The sequence below is a fragment of the Vombatus ursinus genome, unplaced genomic scaffold (genome assembly GCF_900497805.2).
Source record: "Vombatus ursinus unplaced genomic scaffold, bare-nosed wombat genome assembly UNPS02014893.1, whole genome shotgun sequence".
NCBI lineage: Eukaryota > Metazoa > Chordata > Mammalia > Diprotodontia > Vombatidae > Vombatus > Vombatus ursinus.
Genome location: NW_020954671.1, coordinates 9,464,789 through 9,482,611, shown reverse-complemented (window position 1 = coordinate 9,482,611; position 17,823 = coordinate 9,464,789).

Genomic DNA, 17,823 nt, shown 5'->3' with positions numbered 1-17,823 from the left:
CTTCTTCTTCTTCTTCTTCTTCTTCTTCTTCTTCTTCTTCTTCTTTTTGAGCAATCTACTTTATTTTTTGGTAAATTCTATTTATTTATTTTTAGTTTTCAACATGCCCTTCTATAAGATTTTGAGTTCTAAATTTTCTCCTCCTCCCTCTGCTCCCCCCTCTCCAACATGGTGTGCAATCTGATATAGGCCATATATGTAAAACCACATTAAACATATTTCCACATTAGTCATGTTGTAAAGAAGAATTAGAAAAGGGAAAACCACAAGAAAGAAGAAATAAAAAAAGAAGAAAGAAAGAAAATAGTATGCTTCGATCTGCATTCAGACTCTATGGTTCTTTCTTTGGATGTGGATAGCATTTTCCATCATGAGTCTTTTGGAATTGTCTTAGATACTTGTATTGCTGAGAAGAGCTAAGTCTATAAAAGCTGGTCATCACATAATGTTGCTGTTACTGTGTACCATGTTCTCCTGGTTCTGTTCACTTCATTCAGTATCAGTTCATGTAAGTCTTTCCAGGTTTCTCTGAAGTCCACCTGCTTATCATTTTTTTTTTTTTGGTTTTTTGGGGTTTTTTTTGTTTTGTTTTGTTTTAAGGCAATTGGGTTAAGTGATTTGCCTAGGGTCACACAGCTAGTAAGTGTCAAGTGTTTGGTCTGAGGCTGGATTTGAACTCAGGTCCTCCTGACTTCAGGGCCGGTGCTCTATTCACTGTGCCACCTAGCTGCCCCATGCTTATCATTTCTCATGGAACAATAGTATTCCATTACATTCATATGCCACAACTTGTTCAGCCATTCCTCAATTGATGGAGAATTTCCAGTTTCCAATTCTTCAATTCCAATTCCAATTTCCAGTTTCCAATTCTTTGCACCACAAAAAGAGTTGCTATAAATATTTTTGTACATTTGTGTCCTTTTCCCTTTTTATGATCTCTTTGGGATACAGACCTAGAAGTAGTATTGCTAGGTCAAAGCGTATGCACAGTTTTATAGCCCTTTGGACATAGTTCCAAATTATTCTCCAGAATGGTTGGATCAGTTTACAACTCCACCAACAATGCATTAGTGTTCCAATTTTCCCACATCTTCTCCAGCATTGACCATTTTCCTGTTTTGTCATGTTAGTCAATCTGATAGGTGTGATGTGGTACCTCAGAGTCATTTTGATTTGCATTTCTCTAATTGATACTGATTTAGAGCATTTTTTTTGTTGGTTTTTTTCTTTAGGCAATTGGGGTTAAGTGACTTGCCCAGGGTCACACAGCTAGTAAGTGTCAAGTGTTTGGTCTGAGGCCGGATTTGAACTCAAGTCGTCCTGACTTCAGGCCTGGTGCTCTATCCACTGCGCCACCTAGCTGCCCCTAGAGCATTTTTTCATATGACTATGGATAGCTTTAATTTCTTCCTCCGAAAACTTCCTGTTCATATCCTTTGGCCATTTGTCAATTGGGGAATGACTTGTATTCTTATAAATTCTACTTAGTTCTCTATATATTTTAGAAATGAGGACTTTATCAGAGACACTGGTTGTAAAAATTGTTTCCCAGCTTTCTGCTTCCCTTCTAATCTTGGATGCATTGGCTTTATTTGTTCAAAAATTTTTTACTTCAATGTAATCAAAATTATCCACTTTGCATTTAATAATGTTCTCTATCTCTTGTTTGGTTATAAATTCTTCCATTCTCTATAGATCTGACAGGTAAATTATTCCTTGCTCTCCTAATTTGTTTATAGTTTCACCCTTTATGTCTAAATTATGTACCCATTTTGACCTTATCTTGGTATATGGTGTAAGATGTTGGTCTATGCCTAGCTTCTGCCATACTATTTTTCAGTTTTCCCAACAGTTTTTGTTAAATAATGAGTTCTTATCCCAAAGCTGAAGTCTTTGGGTTTATCAAACAATAGATTACTATAGTCCTTGACTACTGTATATTATATATCTAAACTATTCGACTGATTTACCATTCTTTTTCTTAGCCAGTATTAAGTAGTTTTGATGATTGTTGTGTTATAATACAATTTTAGATCTAGTATGGTTAGGCCACATTACCTTGCATTTCTTCTCATTATTTCTCTTGATATTCTAGACCTTTTGTTCTTTCAGATGAATTTTTTAAATTTTATTTTTATTTATGTATTTATTATTTTATTATATTTTCTAGCTCTATAAAATAATTTTTTTGATAATTTGATTGGTATAGCACTGAAAAAGTAAATTAGTTTAGGTAGAATTGTCATTTTCATTATATTAGTTTAACCTACCCATGAGCAACTGGTATTTCTTCAATTATTTAGATCTGACTTTAATTGTGTTCGTATAGTTCCTGGGTTTGTCTTGGCAAGTAGACTTCCAAATATTACATGTTGTCTACAGTTGCTTTAAATGGAATTTCTCTTTCTATTTCTTGCTGCTGGGCTATATATAGAAATATGTAGAAATGGTGATGATTTATGTGGATTTATTTTTATATACCACAACTTTGCTAAAATTGTTAATTATTTCAAGTAGTTTTTTAGTTGATTCTTTAGGATTTTCTAAGTATACCATCATATCATCTGCAAAGGGTGATAGCTTTATTTCTTCAATGCCTATTCTAATTCCTTCAATTTTTTTCTTCTCTTATTGCTAAAGCTAACATTTCTAGTACAATATTGAATAATGGGCATCCTTGTTTCACCCCTGATCTTATTGGTAATGCTTCTAGCTTATCTTCTAGCTTAATGTTTGCTGATAGTTTTAGATGGATGCTACTTATCATTTTAAGGAAAACTCCATTTATTCCTATGCTCTCTAGTGTTTTTAACAGGAATGGGTATACCACAGCTTCTTGAAGCCACAGGTGAGAGTTGAGTGCCAGGTGGACACTAAAGGTAGATGAGCAGTCCTGAAAAGGGCTCACCAGGCCCTCACATTAGAGGTGCTACTTCTCCTTGAACACCCATACAGTCCTGAAGGTCTATGTACCAACTTTCTGAAATAAGTAAAGCAAAGTTTCAATTTCCATTTTAAAGAAAGAGAAACTGAGGCATAAGGGTAGTTAAAGGATTAGATCACTCACCTGGTTGGTGTTAAGATCAGAGGCTCAAACCTAAATTTTTTAAATTCTATTCATTCGTTATTGATCTCCTCTCCCCCATCCCTCCTCTCTGGATTCAAGGAATTCAGAGGAAGCCCTAGGTGAATCTTTCTTCTCCAAAAAGAGATTTATTTTCTCTTATTTTAGTGATTTGATGGGGTCATAGGTGAAGGAGATGGCTAGAAATGGGCCATATTAAATTTTGACATGGTTTTCCTCCTGGCATGGCAGAGTATTCAGGTGTTTATGTGGAGGAAAGATCATATTGTTCTTCCCCCTCTCCAAAAACAAATCTCACCTACATGCTAGGTTGTGGAAAATTCCTAGAGATTTTAAAACAACCTTGAGATACCACGTTACACCTCATGTCTTTAGGTTAAAGTATTGTCTCTCCTATCATCTTCTAAAATTCTAATATTGGGCAATCCCCTACTACTTACATTTTTCTTTTTACTTTTTAGATCTTGTTTCCCACCACTCGGCTTAAGCTCCCACACCTAGAGGGAAGTCTTTGTAGCTCCCTCAGGTGTAGGCACAGGCTTTTCTACATAGTAGAATTCAATAAACATTTGCTGAAATGATTTGCAAAAACAAAATATGTGTGTGCCCTGCTCTCCAATTTACAAATTGTAATATATTATCTCCATTATCTCCATATTATCTCCATTACACAGACAGACTCAGAGAAGTCTGAGGGATTGTGTAGGGTCACACAGCTACTAAGTGGTGAATCTAGGGCTCCTGCTCCATTTCTGAGTGGGGTACAGTTGGAGGGGAGAATAGTTTGGGAGCATGGGGAGGGCATATCTAAGCAAGGCACTTACTTAGTGTTTGAGTGAGGTGCTTGAGGCAGCCTGGAGGCAGCAGGTGAGCAGAGCTTACCTGGAATGGCAGCCAGAGTCAGAGAGGAGGCTAGAGAAAGAGAGAGTGTAGAGGCCAAGCTTTGACTTTCTCCTTGGTTATTGTCATTTGTAAGCGACAATTATAGTCAAGACCAATGCAAATTTGGCAGCCCTAGAGGATTGTTCCTCTTGGCTTAGAACTTTTTAAGACTTATTTACAAGGCTGGGTCTCTCCCTGTTGCAAGTTTATTTACAGGTTGATCTGACTCCTATACCAGGCCAAAAAGCTCCTTTTATTTTTGTTAATACCTTTGAGTTACTGTGGTTTTTTAAATTTTTATTTTATTTTTAATTTATAGAATAAAACAAGCTTTTCTAAAACATAGTATAATAAAAAAAGATACTATGGCACCTCATTCTCTTGGATAGTGATGACCTGCTATACATAGTGTTGGCCATGGGCAAAATGGCAAAGTTGTGATTATAGGATAGGATTGTTTTTGTTCCCATCTTCTTTTCTGCCATCAAAGATACTCTTTCTAGGGAGATACTTCATAGAAATTAAATCTAGAAGGGATCTTAAAGACCATTTAGCTTAACACTCTCATTTCATATATAAGGAAACTGAGGCCTACAGAGGACCAATGACTTGCCCAAGGTCACCCAGCTGGAATTTGAATCCAATTTTCTGACTTCAAATCCAGTTCTTTTTCTATTATACTTTTGTTTTCTCATTTTGTTCATAATAGCTAATATTTTTTTAAAAATGTAATGTATGGTATTTTACAATTACAAAGTGATTTATATACTACTAGATGCTATATTTACTAAATTCATTAACTCCTCAAGGCTCTATGGGGCAGAGCAAGGCAGGCATTATTTCCATTTTACAGATAAGAAAATTGAGACCTTAATGTCTCACAGTTAATGAGTAACAGACCAACAAATTGAACCCAGGTCTTCTGATGAGGCCCATATGATACTGCTTCATAGGAGAACATAGATCAGTCAGCAGCACTCCCAGCCCATTCTCTATTCAAACCTGTGCTCATATCATACCTGTGCTCATATGTGCCATGGGGAGCCACAAGTGAAAAGGTAATTAGAAAGGGGTGGGTGGGTTGTTAACAGCCCAGCCTTATATTTAGACAAATTTGAGAGCCGTCCATTGCCTAGGATGTGCCCTGTCCCCCTGTTGAGGCCTAGAGGTTTAGGGGTACTGGGACCCCAAAATCATGACATGCAGGTACTACCTGAAAGAATTTGACCTAAGCCTTCTTTCAGCCAAAGATAAGGTTTATTAAAGATGAGTCATATAGGCCCGATTCTTAAGGAATCTGAACATTTGTGACACTCATAGGGATGAGCGGGTATGAGGAAGTCTCAGTCCCTAAATGGAGGCCAGGATGGAGCTTATATATAGAAAGACTATGGGTGGGGTGTAGGAGTGGCCAAGTAGTTGGGGGTGATGGGGGGGGCAGGCCTGGGAGAAGGGGTGTCTTGATGGGAGTGGCCAGTTGTCTTGATGGGAGTGGCCAGTAAGCTGGGGTGACTGGAGAAGGAGTTTAGGAAGGATCTTGAAGCTGGAGTGACTGGGGAAGGGTCCTGGGAGAATTCTGGTGGGAGTGTCTAGGAGGTTAAATGGGATCTGGATAAGATCAAGGATGGGAAGTGTAACCCAGGCAATGGAAGGCCAGGCTTAATTAGGTTAACTAAGAGCCAGGGACCTGGACCACAAAGGCCAAGGGAGAATGGAGTCTAGATAGGATTAAGGGTAGGAAGTGGGCAGGGGACAGAATTGGGAGATTGGGTGTAGCCACCATGAATGGCCAGTTGAGTGGATTATAGCCTTAGGCAAATGCCAGAGATTTGGGAAAAATCTAGGGATTTTCTTTTTTGGGGTCCAGGTCGCCAAAACCCCTTTTAGGGGTTCAGATTCCATCCCTATCATGTCCACTTCTACTCCCATCACCTTAATTCAGATCCTCATTACTCTCTCACCCCCAGAAAAAAATTATATTTATAGATTGCTTAAGTTTTGCAAAAGACTTTCTTCATGACAATCCTGCAAGGTGGGTAGTATAAGAATTATTCCGATTTTATAGATAAGGAAACTGAGACTCTCAGAGGATAAGTTCAGTTGTTTCAGACTCTCTGCGACCCCATCTTGGTCTTTTCTTGGCAAAGATACTGGAGTGGTTTGCCATTTCCTTCTCCAGCTCATTTTACAGATAAGAAACTGAGTCAAAGAGGGTTAAGTGACTTGTCCAGGGTCACACAACTAGTAAGTATCTGGGGTCAGATTTGAACTCATGAAAATAAGTCTTTCTGATTCCAAGTCCAGAACTCTATCTACTGAGTCATCTAGCGGCCCCAAAGGGTTAGTGTCAGGAAGCAAAACCAGGTCTTCTGACAGGTCAGAATTCTTTCTATGTCATATAACCTTTCCAAACAAACTAACAAAAAAAAATCAATAGCTAACTATTGTTAACTAACAAGCCCAAGTCCCCTAGCCATCCTCTGGTCCAACTTGTCTTTCCAGGCTTATGTTACTCCCACATGTATACCCTGTGTTTCAGCCAAAACAGACCATTCATTGTCCAAATAAGTTCAATGTTTTCATGCCCCTGTGTCCTTTTCTCATGGCACCCCCTTTCTTTGGAATGCCTGCACCTTCCTCTCTTCACCTATTCAAATTCTGTCAGATCCTTCAAGTTCCATCTGAAAAGCCTACACTTTCCATGAAGTCCTCCCTGTGACCTCTATTACCTCTAACCTTCCAGTCCCTCCTTTATTTTCTCATAATACTTTGCGCCCTGTTTATGTACTCACTGAATTCTGTTCTGTATGTAATTGATCTTCATTACTAGGCTGTAAGCTCTTTGAGGACAGTAATCCTACTCTGAACATAGTTGGAACTTAGTTGGAAATGAATCAAAGGAAAGGAAGAATTTCTCTGTGTTAATTAGTAAATTAAAACTAAATGAAAAATTTGCATCAAGAAGTGGATGATTTTTTTTCTAAAGTTAGATGTTTAAGAAAAGGACTTAGATATTCATAGATAATAGTTCTATACTGGGCTATTAAGGGAAATCAGGTTGCTTTAGGTTGCATGCCTAAAGTCCTAGGATTTGGTGCTACTAGGGACCTATGAGTCCTGTCATTTTGCATTGGAAAAATGATGACCTGGAGAGGGATCTCTTTTAGATATCACAAAGTAAGTGAGCCTGCATGTAGGATAGCAGGCATAGCAGTTTTGAATTGAATCAATAAGTAGATTTTTTTTCTGGGCAAGGTAGATTGATTTTATTCTGAGCAGCAAGTAAATTGTGAAGCCAAGAATCCTGATTCCAGGGTTAGGACTGAATTCTTTCTTTAACATTGCTGTGGTTGGTATCACAGAGGATAACTATTAAACAACCATTGATCCCTCTGGAAGTGGCAGTATTGGGTTGTAAATAGATGGACCATAGGTCTGATGTCTTTTGACACTTATGCTTGGGAACATTTGTTCTTCCGTCACAAAGGTGCTTGGGATAGGACCCTTATCTCTTCATTGCTTATACCCTGCAAAGAAATATGCGCAGATTTAGAACTGGAAGGGACCATCAAAATCATTTAGTTCAACCGTCTCATTTCATAGATAACAAAATTGAGACTCAAGGAGGTTAATTGGTTTGTCCATGGTAACACAAAAAAACTGAGATTTAGATTGGCTCTCTAACTACAAATCTGAGGTCCTTTCCACAATTCCTAGTCATTTGTTTTTTAATGAACACGTACATCTATATTCTTTCAAACTATACTGGAAAGATCTCTTTTGTTGTGGTTCAGTCGTGCCTGACTTTTCATGGCCCCATTTCTGGTTTTCTTGGCAAAGATATTGGAGTGGTTTACCATTTCCTTCTCCAGCTCATTTTACAAATAAGGAAACTGAGGTAAACAGCATTAAGGGACTTGCCCAGGGTCACACAGCTAGGAAATGTGTGAAGCCAGATTTGAACTCAGGAAGATGAGTCTGTCTGACTCCAGACCCAGCAGTCCTAGTTGCCAGCTAGATGCCCCTGAAAGAACTTTAGCTCTGGAAAAGAGGTACCTGGATTTGATTCTTAGCTCTATTACTTGTGTCACCTTGGGCAAGTCACCTAACCTCTCTGGGCCTCAGTTTCTTTGTCTATAAACACAAAGTTGTTGAACTGCATAACCTCAAGGTCTCTTCTAACATTATACAATTAATGGATTCAAGTGTTATTTTAACCCTATTCCCTAAACAGATTTGGTTAGTTGGATCTGAGACACTGTCATTGCCACCTTCCTTCTCCCCCACCCCCATCCAATGAACAAATTTTATGTTTTGTGGGACATGGGGGAGGGAGGGATCTAAAATGCCACAAGGGGGCAGCAACACCCACACTGGAGGGTCCTGAGGCTGAAAGGGAGTCTCCTATAAGCTACTGGGGATGGGACAGCTTTCAGCTGTCTCAACTCCCACCTAGAGAGAACAGTAGGATCAGCTGCATCACTGCCATACCCAGCTTCAGCCTGGAATGGCCGGCCTGCTCTTTGAGCCCCTGTAACTGATTAGTGGAACAGGAAACATGCTCCTGCCCCTTTCTAAACCCGTGCTTTATTGCAGGGAACTGCAATAAAATGCTTATAGCTCCAGGAGCCAGAAACTTGCATTGATTCATAGCACAGGTGTGTTTCACAAATCTCAGCTATTCCCCTAATCACCTCTAATAGTCTTATGGGGACCCCAATAAGACTATTGGTCTTAGGTCCCTTTAAAATTATTGGAGGTGGGTAGGGGAGCAGCTGAGCTGTCCTAGGGTGACCCAAAGGATGATGCCGGCTCTTTAGAGTCCCTTCCTCGCTGGAGAAGGAAGCGACGTGCTCCAGGGGAGAAACTGTGGGCTTGGTGGTTTGGGAGCATCAGCGTCAATTTCCCCCTGAGATTATCTGCACAGGGAAAGTGGGAACGGTGGGGGAGAGGGGACGATGACCGACAGCAGGTGAATCATCTGTGATCTCGTCTTTCTCAGGCTTTCTTGACTTTTTTTTTTTTTTTTTTTTTTAATGCTTAATGCTCGAGAAAACGAAAGCCGCCCTTGCTGAGAACTAGTTGCTTCTGAAACTTGTCCTGGCAGGAAGGAGGAGGAAGGAACTCTGCCTTCCTACCTGGAAGACAGGCAGCAAGAGGGTCGGCTGTAGGTGTAATAGACTTGAACTGATGACTTGGCATCTTGTTGCCCAGTAAAAACTGCCGCTGACTAGCTTGTGCTTGCGGGGATTGGACGCTTCCTACAGTCTTGGCAGCTGCGGGGGAGCCCTCCTGAGACAGAGACCCAGCTTTGGGGAGACTGGGATTCCTAGAGCACCGGGAATTCTTGCAAGATAACCCTGTGCATGCCTGGCTAGATTGTTCTGAAGAAACGGATTGTTTCCTGGCCAGGTAGGTGCAATAGTTGATTCAGTATCTAATTGCTTAGATTAATTTCTGAAATTCAGGAGTGGAGAGGCACTAGTATCTGGAGAGCAACAAACAAAAAACGTTTTGGAAACTATTAACTGCCATTTTGATGCTATTACACAGCCTTTTCATTTAAGGTACAGAAAAGTTAATCTCTGCTACTCATATGTGCCATCTGTGAGACAGGAACACTTTTTTATTGACTTATGCACAAGAAAATGCTTTTTAAAAATTCCCTTCTGGTTTTTCCTTCTGAAGTATCTTCTTCAGAGATTCTCCACTTGATTTAAGATTGAAAAAAAAATGCAACACTTTTTTTTTTTAACTGGGAGTGGGGAGATTGGTGGTGGGGTGGCTGGTCAGATGGCAGTTGTTCTGGCTGAATTGAATCAGTTAGTGATATTTCCTGTGCAAGGTAGATGGACTTTAGTCTGAGAGGTTTGGGAAAGACCTGGTTGTTTTACTGGTTGAGAAGAAACACAAGCTTTTGAAGAAATCAGGAATTTATCAGTGGTTCATTTCCTACTGGTGGAGTGAAATGGATAGAGGAAGAATTTCATTCAAGTGAATAAATATTGTATTTTGTGGGAAATTAAAGTGAGGTTTCTAGTGGGCTCTTTTTTTTTTTAAGAGGAGGAAATCATAGTTCAGGATAGCCAAAGGTTGTGNGAATAAATATTGTATTTTGTGGGAAATTAAAGTGAGGTTTCTAGTGGGCTCTTTTTTTTTTAAGAGGAGGAAATCATAGTTCAGGATAGCCAAAGGTTGTACTTTTTAGAAAGAACCTTTATTTGCCTTTCTATTGAGTAACATAATAACTTGGTTTTATATCTATCTACATCTATCTTAGATGTATCTTACATGTATCTTAGAGTCTTATTTAGCAACCTGACAAGACTTCTTTTGGAGAAATTAATACTGTTGTTAACTATCTTGAAATGTTTGTTTTTACTCTATATATGAGATGGGGATAGGAGTAGTGAAGGGAATGCTTGATTTGATCACAAAGGTTAAATGAAGACTTATTGAACTCATATTCTTTGATTAGGGATAGTCTTTTTTTCTTATCAGAGTTTAGCACTTAAAAATAGTCTATCTTGTAATTCTACTTTGGTTATAAAGAAACTAATAGCTGTGGTCATTAGCCTACCTTTTTCTGAAAAAAAAAATAAGTTTGTGGTGTTTTAGAATCTAGTTGACTGAAAAAGAAAGGGGAAAGTTATAGATTTAGAGCATCAACAAGTGTTATAAACAGAACAAGCCTCTGGATTCCGTCAGGCTCTCAAGGGTACTTTTAGTTAAAAGAAATGTCTCCCCTTCAGAGCTTTATTTCACTTATCCTGGGCTCATATTTTCTGCTGCTGCTGTCCATAAGAGAAAAGGCTTAATTTTTTATTGTATGTGGCATTTTAGGCTTTAATATTATGAATTTTGAGAAAATGTTTAAGCCATTAATGTTTAATATTATGAACTTTGGGAAAATGTTTAAGATAGTAATAACATGACAGAGAAATGGCACTTAGCATTAAAGGCATTGTTAGTTGAAAATCTCTGTTAGGACATTAATTTTTAATTGCTCATTAAATTAAGTCGCTTTTGTTTAAATCATTAGCTTTCCTGAGTAAAAATATATGCCTTTTGTTGTTTCCTGATTTCTATAATCCCACTACAATCCTGGTATTTTAACTTTAATTTCATACTGTTTGACATAAAGAGGGCTGTCTGAAGTTGCATTTAATTAAATAGTAGAGAGAAGACAGAGGTTGGAAAATGACAACTTTTAATGGAGAAACCCAAGGTTAAAATAAATGATGTGTATGTTTTGAGATAACTTAGGTATATAGTATATAAATATAATTTTATTCCTATTAGTCCCATTTTAAATTCCTATTAGATTCATTTTATTCACTGGGTTAATGCTTGGACTTCTGAGTGGTACTTTGAGAACTAGAGGCCATTATACAGAACACAAATTTGGGGGATTTTACATACAGTTTAAAACAATGCATTATGTTTTTATTTTGACTGGTTTTTGGATTTCTTGTAAAAGTGTTTCTGCAAATCCAAGTTATTTTCATGTACAGTAAATGACAGAAAAAGTGTTTGTCTAAAATACCAGTGCTGCCATTTTTTTCACCACACAAAGGAAATGTGAGAATGTTCAGATATGAAGCCCTGGGGCAAGCATAGAGGCTCAGGAGGGTCAAATTGGCGAGGCTCTGCCTTCTTCAGTAACCTGATAGACTCCAAGGCCAGCACCAGGACCAGGGCAGGAGCAGAGCTCCTAACCTTTTACACCCTTTCCAGGTGTAAACTTCCCTTTCAAGGGGAATTAGGAGAAAAAGAACAAGAGAGTTTATAGCAGGAATTCTTAACCCTTTTTGTGCCTTGGTTCCCTTTGGTAGGCTGGAGAAGTCTATGGACCCCTTCCCAGGATAACATTTTTAAATGCATAGTAAAACATAGGATTACAAAGGAAACCTTCTATATTGAAATACAGCTATTAAAATATTGTTTAAAAATTCACAGTTAAGAACCCTTGAAATAGTCTCTCTGCTGCCTGCCCCCAAAAAGAAATCAGAGCAGGTTTAAACAGCTAGCCAAACACACTCGGTTAAGAGTTCACTCAAATACTCACCCTAGACTGCTAATTCTTCTCACACGCACGCACACACAAGCGCACACACATTTGATGAATGCTCAGAACAAATATAGAGTGTGGGGAGAGAAAAGAAAGGCCTGTAGGCTATTCAAATATATATGTGTGAATGTATATATGTGTGTGTACTTCATATATGTTTACATATATATGATTCACATTTCCTTTGTGAGGTCAAAAATAAAGTAGCATTGATATTTTAAATAAATGCTAACCCTATCACCCCCCCAACTCACTGCACGGGAAAGTAACTTGGATTTATCCAACAGCTTTTCAAGAATCCAGTAAACTAATCAGAGGGCATTATTAGCTAGTGTCTTGGCTGTTAGCTGAAGTTTGAGGGTTTATCTTTGAAACTGGAGGTATAATTACACTTGGGACTGCTGAAGAAAAAAGGTCACATTGAAAGATTACCTGTATGTTTTCTTATCATCGTAACTAGATTACACTATGCTGGTAAACATAGTATTTGGGTCCTCCGGTGAAAGATGGGGCTAAAAGGGAATTTTAAAGAGTCCCTTTAGCCGTCCAGTTAGACTCTGCTTTGCTATAACAAGAAGAGGAGAGGGGAGCTGCAGTAGAGAGAGGAAAGAGCCTCTTTCATGCCTATTGATTCATTTGAATAATTTCTTGAGGAAAGGAATTGAATGAGGTATAGACACAGAGGGCAGGCAAGAAGATGCTTGGAGAAAGGGCTAGACTCACAGGGGTGGCCTCGAGGTCACCTGTGGCCTTCTAGGTCCTTGGGTGTGGCCTTTTGACTGAGTCCACATTTTACAGAATNGATTCATTTGAATAATTTCTTGAGGAAAGGAATTGAATGAGGTATAGACACAGAGGGCAGGAAAGAAGATGCTTGGAGAAAGGGCTAGACTCACAGGGGTGGCCTCGAGGTCACATGTGGCCTTCTAGGTCCTTGGGTGTGGCCTTTTGACTGAGTCCACATTTTACAGAACAAATCCTTTTATTAAGGGGATTCCCTTAATTAAGGTTCCCCACCCCTGGAGCCACCAGAGAATGCTCATTTTCTATTTGTCTGAGGTATGGAATACATAATGTTAGATCCAGAAAGGATAGATTATTATCCCTGGACCTTAGGATCCCACATATTTTGGCCACCAAGACTTTACTTCTTGCCCACTTGTTGGCAAAAATTGAATACACTTGTCAGTCAGCATGCATTTCTTAAGCTCCTATTATACGACAGGCCCTGTACTAAGTTCTGGGTTTGAAAAGAAAGGCAAAAAACATGTTCTCTGCCCTCAAGGAGCTCATATTCTAATGGAGGAGACAACATGGAAACAATTATGCCTGTTACAGAGCTGGTGAGAAATATTCTTTGAGGAAAGACCACTGTTAGTTGTTGAGTGTGAAAAGTGCTGACTGAGATTCAGAAGGGGAACTGAAAAGACGTCTCAGAACTCCTAGGAAAATTGGACAGCAGAATGGAAGAAATTTGACTTGGAGCAATACTTCACACTTCATAAAAACTGGAAAAATTACCTAAATATAAATGGTCACATCACTAACAAATTAGAGAAGTATGGACCATAGTATGTATAAGATCTATTGGTAGAAGGAAAATCCATAACAAAATAAAGAGATAAAATGAACAATTGGGATTGTTTAGTTGTTCAGTTGTGTCTGATTCTTCATGACCCCATTTGGGGTTTTCTTGGTAAAGACACTGCAATGGTTTGCCATTTCCTTCTCCAGCTCATTTTATAGATGAGGAAACAGAGGCAAAGAGTGACTTGCCCAGGGTCACACAGCTAGTAAGTGTCTGAGGCCACATTTGAATTTGGGTCCTCCTGACTCCAGGCCCAATACTCTATCCACTGAGCCATCTAGCCACCTAAGGTGGATTACATAAAATTAAAAAGTTTTTGCACAGACAAATCCAATGAAGCTAGGATTCAGAGTGGAATAACTAACTGGAGAAAAAATCTTTGCAAGTTTCTCTGATAAAGATCTTATTTCTAAGATATAACGTACTGATTCAAATTTATAAGAATAAGAGTCATTTTTCAACTGATAAATGGTCTAAGGATATGAACAGGCAGTTGTCAAATGAAGAAATCCAGGCTATCAATCTGAAAAAAAAATGTACCGTATTATTACTAATTAGAAAAATGAAAATTGAAGCAATTTTGAGATTGTCTCTCACACGCATCAAAATGACAAAGATGCCAAAAAGAAAATGATAAATGTTGGAGGGGCTGTGGGAAAAGAGGTCCGCTGTATATTGTTGTACTGTTAACAGACCTATAAATTGCTACAGTCACTCTGGAAAACAATTTGTAATTATGAACGAACGTACTAAAGAGTGCATGCTCTTAGCTGTACTATAGCTAGGCCTATACCCAAAGTGATCACAGAAATAGGAAAAGGTCTGATAGGTACGAAAATATTTTGGGTGACTTTTTCTGATGGCAAAATTGGAAACTAAAGGGTTGCCTCTCAATTGAGGAATGGTTGAATAAGTTAGGGTATATGAACATGATTGAATTAAATTATTGTGCTGTAAGAAATGAGGAAATAGGTGATTTCAAAGACACATGATAAAATTTATATGCCCTAATGCAGAGTGAAGTGAGCAGAACCAGAAGAATAATATGTGCTATAATGTCCATATCATAAATATGAACAATTCTGAGGATTTTTGTAAACTGGTGAAGAATGAAATGTACAGAACTGGGAGAATAATTTATACAATAACATTGTAAAGATAAACAACTTTGAAAGATATAAGAACTATATGACCATCCATGATTGGGCAGAGATACTGGAGTGGTTTACCATTTCCTTCTCCATCTTATTTTTACAGATAAGGAAACTGAGGCAAACAGGGTTAAGTGTCTTGCCCAGGGTCACATAGCTAGTAAATGTATAAGGCCAGACTTGAACTCAGGAAGATGAGTCTTCCTGACTCCAGGCAGGACACTCTATCCACTGTGCCACCTAGCTACCCTATAGCAGCCTGGCACATAGTAGGTGCTTAATAAGTGTTTATTGTACTGTTTTTTAAAATAGAGGCATAAAATATTACAACAGCATAATTACTCACTTCAGAACTTCCTGATTAAATAAATAGCAATAATAAAAACATGGCAGGTAACACAAATTTATAATTCATGTAAGAACTATATGACCATCCGTGGTTAGGAAGAAATACTGGAGTGGTTTACCATTTCCTTCTCCATCTTATTTTTACAGATGAGGAAACTAAGGCAAACGGGATTAAGTGACTTGTCCAGGGTTCATATATATATATGATAGGAACAATAAACAAAAATAATATTTACAACAACCCTACTTAAGAAAAACTATTGCTCATTTCTCAAATTAAGAAAAACTAAAGATAAATATGCCTTGCTAAAATAAGACTCATCACCTTTAATATGTATTCATTTTGTGTACTAGCACGCCAGTAATATGCTTGATGCGTATATCTTCTCCACCTGATTGAGTCTCCCTCTATTGGTTTTTTCTGTAAGATTTGCATATATCTGATACTATAAACTACTTGATTACATATCATACTAAGGAAAGTTCCCCTTCTCGCTCTCTAGCTGTCTCGCTGTCTCGCTCTCTCGCTCTTAAGAAATTGTTGTATTTTTTTCAAAAAAGCCTTGTCTATTGATAAATCATATGATTTCTATTGTTCTTATAGTTACTATGGTCAATTCTATTCTTGGCATAACATTATTATATTTCTTGATCATTGTTTGATTTATGATGAAATTTAGGTTTTTGCTGAAGGTGTGTGGGAACTGGTTGATCTTTCTCAGTTCAGGTAGCTTTCTTTCTATCTGATTATTCCATTGGCGGTGGTTCCCAATATGGAAACTACCTGGGAGAAAAGAAACATAGATAATACTTCGTAGAGTTTGAAGGAAGATAGAGGTCATTTAGTCCAGCTCTACAGATAAGGAAATTGAGCCCCCAAGGTCACAAATGCATTAAGAAAGATAGCTAGAATTTGAACACAGTACCTTTCCTCCAAATCCTCTTTCAACTCCATTTAATAGGTAACTACTTTTATGGTCTAAAGATAATGATTCAGTAAAAGTGTCTGGTGGTTTCCCCCACTTTCCCCTTGTCTTGCTCTTCTAGTATACTCTTCTAGCATAAACCATTTAGATTTGATAGGTGGATAAGAAGAATTTTCTTATAAAATCTGGACAAATGATTTCATGGATGTGGAACATGGGAGTCAAGCATGTGGGCTGCATACCACCATGGAACAATCCCTAGCACAGCCTGAACCAAATTAAAATGTAGTTGGGAAATATTTAACAACACAAATAAAAATATAATAAAACATAGATTAATGCATGGTTTTCTAAGTCAATATGTAGCAAGCAGGCGTCCTTATGTACAGGTGAGTAGCACCTGTTTCTATTTGAGTTTGATACCACTGGTGTTAAGAATTTCCACTGAGGAAACATCTTTTCTACCAGTTCAAATTGACAACTTACAATACGAAACAGTTGTTTGGAAACAAGAATAGTAATGGTGAAAATACCAAATGAAAATATGATGACATTTTAAAGGGAAAATTGTCTGAGGAGGACAAATATTTATATGTAAATATATTTATATATAATATATATTATTGTAATGTATATTATGTTATATAATAGTGTATAACTATTAGTGTGTATGTATATATACATATGGACTTTCTAGATAATGTTTCAAGACATAGTAATTTTTTTTTTTTGGCAAGGGAGTTGGGGTTAAGTGACTTGCCCAGAGTCACACAGATAGTAAGTGTCACCAGGACTGGTGCTCTATCCACTGCACTGTGACCGAGCTATCCCAAAACATACTAAGTTTAAAAATACTACTTTAGAGTAGAGGTGAAAAATCTAGTTTAAACTAACTAGAACTAAACTAAATTAAACTAAACCAACTAGAAAATTTCCCACAAACCCAAGAATGAGTTATGACTTTTGTTCCCTGAGGTCTTTGTGCCTTATCCCAATATTTATTTAAATACTGCCTTCTAATTTAGAGAACCCCTATGCCTATTGTGGAAGAAAAATTCTATCCTATACATTTTTGGCACAAGCTTGACAGAGATAAATTTATTAATTAAATAATTCTGATTCTAGACATATTTGCTGTGAGAGACAGAACAAAAAATCCAAAAGGACAAAAATTTATCGTACCTTTGAAAAACCTCTCTACCCAAGTCTTTTTCAAATTATAATTTATACGGATGGAGATCAAAGACGAATTCCATAATTGAGATTAAATAGGACAAAAATCTAGGCAACACTTTTTATTCTTCAAGCCTTAATTTAACCTTAATTTAATTTGACTTCTGCGTACTGTACAATCATTTCCTTAATCCAGTCAAGTCATGGGGAAATGGAGGTACTTCCCTTAAGAGCCTCCTGCTCTGATCTTTACCTTAATTCTATCTTCTGGAGAACAGAGTTCCTCCCTGGATTTTGACTTAGATTCCTGTTAGAATGGGGTTAGACCTTTGAAAAGAATGTTAAATGTTAAAAGAATGTTAGTGTTAATGTTCAGATTAGGATTTTGATTAATTACTGACAAGTTTATTATTATTATTATTCAGGTATGACCAAGGACTTCATACTAAGTATTGTCCTTGCATTATTTTTAATTATGTAAATATTTTCCTAACATTATTGTGTAGCATGTGACCCGAAAAGGGAAGTTTGTGAGACGGGTGGTGGGGGGGAGAAGGAAGGGGTGAATATGCTAAAGTAAATTGTGTTCAGTTGCTTCA